Consider the following 6000-nt stretch of genomic DNA (forward strand, 5'->3'; position numbering starts at 1 on the left):
CTCTTAAGGGATTTTGTTCCTTTCATGTTTTCAAGTGTAAGTAGAGTTCAAAGAGGTAGTTTCTGCCTGCAGTTGATGCCAGGACAACATTGGAAAAGAGAAGATTAGATGCTTCTCAACTTACGTTATTTAGGCTTTTCTTGTATCCTAAGAACAGACAAAATACAGTCTGAGAAATGTTACCTGCTGTTTCCCGGCAAGCTCACTGGATGTCCAAGTGGTGGGTAGGAGGTCCAGCTTTTCTGGCGTTCCAACACCATGGAATGATGCTTCTTTCATTTGTTGCTTACAGTCCTCGTGGCATTTATTTCACTGAGAGTTTTAATAATCCTTGTTAGTTGCACAGGTTTTCTCCATGTGGTGTCTGTGCCCTAGTAGAAACTAGGTACAGTTAAGTGAGATGTGCTGCTTGGTGTGAATTGTGAAAGAAACGTAATATCATGGAAAAAATGTGATCCCCAATTTTACTGAGGTCAGGATATCACAGAGCAGACATGTTTCTGTTTTCTATCCTGGAGTCTGCTCATATCACTGCATATGTGTACTGATACCTCTTGCAATATGTATTGAAGACAGGCAGTCATTTCTAGGGGCTTTGCTTTCAACAAAGTCTGATATACAGAGGTCTCGTATACTTCTTCAGTTTTGTCTTGCCCCCAAACTCCCTGTTTTGCAGAAATGTGTAAAGGTGGTTTGATAGTCCTGCTGGAAAAGTATGGTTCCCAGGCTGTTGAATGACAGGTTCCCCTGTGGGCTGTTTTTATCTGTGTTAAAATGATGTGGTTGCCTGAAGAGATCCCCGACTTTGGCACTATCTCCCAAAAGTGGAAAGTGGACTCTTTTCTCACATCTTCTTGGGACCCCATACCCTTTGCTGTAAGTCACAGCATTGGTAGGCGTCATCATGCCAAGTGCTGTATCGACACAGGTCTCATAACAGCTCCTTCTTCAAAGAGTTTGCAAGGTGAAAACAAACAAACCCTGGTAATAACATGAATGTTTAAGTAAAACGGGGTTCTGGACGGATGCAGGCCCTTCTTAAACTGTGCGGTTTGTTCCACTCTGTGCTAAACAGAAACCCCATGGCTTAGTCCTGAGTTTGGAGACTTCTCAGTATTTGAAATGCTGAGGTTTGTGTCTCTGTTTATGCTTCTGTCTCCAGGTATGAATTTACACCAGTTCTTCAGGACTAGCGTAAGCTCCCGTGTGGCAGTATCACCACCAGTATGATGAGCAGTATCTGCGGTACAAAGTGTAGATGTGAACTTCTGTTCTGCATCTGGTGAGAGAAAGAGAAGCCATTTAAAGTGACATTTAAGCTGGAGAGGTCTTTCATAAACATCTTTGTGAGTAATAGCAACTTTCTGCACTGGTTGGGGGGGGTTGTACTGGAGCTTTCCCTGAAAAGCCCAAAGTACTTAAGCCTTGCTTTTGATCCCATCCCTCCAACATCCAGCATGCTGCCTTTGGCAGGAGTTTTGAGGGCCCTAACAACACAGAGGTCTTTCTCCTTAATTCAGTGTTTTGGCTGGCCTGTCTTTTACATACTTGACCCAGAGCTTTTAGGCCCCTCTTACATTATTCTCTCCTTAGGCTGCATTATGAAGTGCTTGCCCCAAACATTAAAATTGTCCCTTTTTCCTTTTTTATCTATGAAATGAAAGTATATTCAGTTGAAGTTTTGAAGTTTAGGTCTCTTTGTTCCTCATGTGATTACTAAATTTTTATTTTTTTAAAGATTCTTTTTTTCTGATCACTTACCCAAGCATCCGTCAGTCAAAGAATAGGGTGAACTTATTCACTGAGGGGGAAACCTGTGGTGCCTACTGATCTCAGCGGCTAGTTTTTGGCATGCTTAACACTACAAAACATCTTTTGGTCCTTGCTCTGCTGCGTACAGCACTGGACTGCTTGAGGCCTGACTGCTGGCAAGGGCAGTGGTATAGCTCCTTCTTCCACAGGGCATGTGGTGGTGAAATGGAAAGAGAGTGGAAAACTGGTTAATGTTAGGTAGGGAGTAGCTGAAAGAATGGTCTGCTTGTGAGGAGTGCATTGCTAGAAAGGCTGATTGGGGTGTCCGGGGCTGAGATGGGGCATATTTGGCTGGCTTGGGGTGGGAGATTAAATAGTGACAGATGGTTCACATGGTTTTCTAATGCAGGAGAAGGTATGAAGCACGTCTGTGTTCGTGAGAGAGAGCGCCAGAGCTCGGAGGATTGATTACGTGTGAGAAGCTTAACATGTGAGCACAGTGTTTGTGTGCAAGCATGCAGAGGCAAGAGCGTTTGTGTCAAAGGACGTGTGTGTGAGAACTTGTCTAGCTCTGTGTGCGTGTGTGTACAGAAGGGAGATTCTTATGTTGTAGAAAGAGAGGACGAGAACACGTTTGTGTAGGCTGGTAAGTTTTGTTGTGTTTTTTTTTTTTTTTTTTTTTAAAAAAAAGCTGATGTAACTTCCCTCACTGTAAAACTATAAATGCTGCAAAGATGTATTTCCCTGCTGAAATGCTCTTTCCTGCAAATATTATAAGTTCTTGAAACATCATTATTTTTAATAAAGCATTCTGTCAGATGACATAAAAATTTCTCTTCTGATATTCTGAAGTATGATGAAGCCAAGTTTCGCAGTACATACCTAAGTCATAACATATAGAAGGCACTTAATTTGTGGACCATTACAACATACTCTGGGTCATGTTATGGCCAAAGGCTGTGACTTAATTTACCCAAACAGTATTGTAGTAACATTGAAATGCACTTCCTGAACTCTTACTGTTTTTTATGGGCTTTTTTTTTTTTTTTTTCCACAATAAGAAAACAGTCAAGTCTGTACATTTATTGTGCAATGATGAACAAGAATCTGATATTGCTGACAGTCTGTCAGGAAATTTTGGTTCTATCCAGAGTCTTCCAGTCATGTTATAAAGTATAGCAGCGTGTAGTAGCATTTCACTTAGCTAGATTACTTGGACAATACTGATATGACATGAAAGTAATTGTGGAAGATGGTCATGATTATACCAAAGCTTTACGACTTCCTTACAAAAGTGTTGTTCAATCAGAATACTTTAGAAGAGCAAAAGCAATTAAATAACATTTGGACAAATTAAGAGTACGTCTTATCAAAATCAGTTTGATGTTATTCTCTTTCTGCTGCAGTCTTTCTTGTGTATTTTACCATCCTTTTCAGACCTGAGGCGTTCTTCCTCTTAATTCATGATCAGCACCTTAGACTCGTTCTGAGAAATATATGCAGTCCTGCAGTCCCTAACTTCTTCCAGGTATAATATAACATCTCCTCAGAGGTTGTTCTGCTTTTGTGGGGGTGGGGTGGGTTGGGTTGGGTTGTTTGTTTGTTTTAATTATAGGTCAGCCTTTGAATTTGCTCCTCTGTAATTCTAATTGACTAAAACAAAAGCAAAAAATCTGTGAAAAATTAAAACTCCATCCTATTACTAAGATTCTAGTTGCAGAGATTAATCTAGGAGCAGTAGGTTGGGAGCAGGAAACTGAACATATTTTAAGGATGGCCTCACTTTGGCTCTTAGCATAGTGAACACATTGTAAACTTTTTTATTCTAATATATATATATAAATAGTGTGCCAAGAACAGCTAGAGAGAGAGGTGTTGAGAATAAAGTTAGGCTATTCTTTTTTTAACTTATTAGATAGTCTGACACGTTACAGTTATGCGTTCTGCTGCAGTCATACTGCTCCCCCATCAGCTAAGCAGGGAAAACTGTTCAGTGGGAAGCTTTCGAGCCAGATCTGGGTACTATGAGAAGTCACCTGGGGAGTCCACAAACAGCACTGCCATTCCTGTCAGTGCCACAGCAGTGCCCTTGTATGCTGCCGAGAGCAGTCGGCTCCCACAAAGTTGTAGTTGAGGTAGGGAGAAAGGTCTCGACTCCTCAGGGACAAAAGGGTTGGTGTTGGACAGCTGATAGAACTGCAGTCTCGAGAAAACTCGGATGCTGCCAAAGAACAGTCAAGAAGTCCCTGTGTGGGTAAACAGGATGGTGGGGGCAGTCCCTGACACCTGTCAGCAAAGGATTGATTTCTACTCCGGAGTGGAAAGATTGCTCCTGCCTGGTTTGAGTGAATATTCTCATTGTTCACATTTAGTAATTTTGATTGATACTAAATTCATGATGACCTCAGTGCAACTACATGGGGAATAAGCTTCTTGAGTTGGTTTGCATTGGTGGGGGAGGGAGGGAGGAAAAGACTGATTAAAGACGTAATTGCTGCCCTTGGTGCTGTTATATGCACAATGAGTTCCTGAAGATGTTTCTGCCATAAAATTAAATCTTTACTAAAATGTTTCTGCCTTTTGTCCTGTCCTATCACATCACTCTTGCATTGGGAACAAAATAGATTAGTTACGAGTGCTTGGTATTGCCTGGTTTAGCACCTTGCTTCTTGACAGAAGGTGCAGATGATCAGAGTTGGCAATTACAGACTCAATGGATTTATGTGGGTGGGTGTGGTGATTTATTTATTTTTTAGGGGGAGGGACTTTTTTTTTTTTTAAATCTTAGATCAATGGTTGGCTTCCTTTTGGTTTTAAGAGTTAACCTACCTTAGTGAACCCTTACCAAAGTCAACAATAGGACCCAACCCAACTTTGCAACTTCCATCTCATGTTGAGTTGTATATAACCACAGAAAGTAGCCCTATATGGACAAAAAGCATTTATATGCTATTTGGGAGCACGTTAATGGAAGTTATAGTGGTACAATATCTATTTTAATTGCTGAAAACTGAAAAGATTGTTCAGATTAAAAATGGTTTCTGAATTTATTCTGATCTTCCATTTTTAACTGTGAAATGAAGGAAATTCATCTTGCTAACTGATCTCAAAACTGACTTGCTGTTAGCAAGTTCTGTGGTAGTAACTGGCCTTTTCCTGCCTCCCCAGACTCAAAAGATGCAACTTCCAAAGCACAACGGAAGTGAATTTCTTTTTTTCATTTCTTTTATTTAATTCTGGTTGGTGCTGAGTCTGTGCTGGTATCTTAAACAAACAAAACTCAATTGGAAGCCAAAATCAAACTTTTGTGAGAAGCAGAGGGAAAATGGTGTAAGTTTATGAAAATGCTGATTGTCAACAATGTTTCTACATGCCACTGAATTTAGTGGACAACTCTTACTGACTTCTTCAGTGGACTTTGAATCAGACCCTGTGTGCTTGTTTTAAAATATTTGATGCAGCATATGCATGTTGCAGAAAACATTGTTTAAATGTAGGAAGGGTGGAAGCAGCTGAAACGTGCTGCAATCCTTGCCAATTGTCTTGGGGAAAAAAAAAGGAATATCTAATGAAATATTACACTGTTTAACTGTACACATCCTGTTCCTATTAAAGCTCGCTTATAAACATTTCAGAACTATTTCATATAGCTTATGGAATTCATACAATTTTACATGTACTGGTACTACAACCTGTCTTCAGGGTTTTCGATTCCACTGTGTCTGTTACTATGAAAAGGGGCTTTGTCAGGTGCTGGCTTCTGTTAGAAAATTCATAGCTTGTGGTAATCTGACTTGTTTCGCTGTTACAAAGTACATAAAATTCTATTTTGTAAATTTTTAAGGGTGACTTTATAAAAACAGAAGTCTAGAGCTTTTATCCCTGTTACTCTGGGATTCTGTGCTGCAGCATCGTGCTCTTTTACATATCTAAAGACAGGCCAAAATGCTGGAGTATTTTCTGCAAAGTTTGGGTAGAGAGTTGGGGCCTTGGTCTGAAAATCACCAAAGCTTTTGCTGAATGGCTCAGTCTCTCCATTTTACTTTCGAGCCTCTGCCTTCTGTATGCATTCAGTGGTTTATTATTTATGTGTCAGTGGTGCTTAAAAGCTGCAGTCGTGAACTGGGATGTCAATATGCCTCTGGACTTCATGCAGATTGAAAAGATTGGTTTTGACCTTGGTTTTGAAAATCTGGTGGTACTTTCTCTTTTTTTTTGACTCAAAGTAATATTTGATATTCTGAAATG

This window comes from Anser brachyrhynchus (assembly GCF_964034855.1).
Source record: "Anser brachyrhynchus genome assembly, chromosome: 3".
NCBI classification, from domain to species: Eukaryota; Metazoa; Chordata; class Aves; order Anseriformes; family Anatidae; genus Anser; species Anser brachyrhynchus.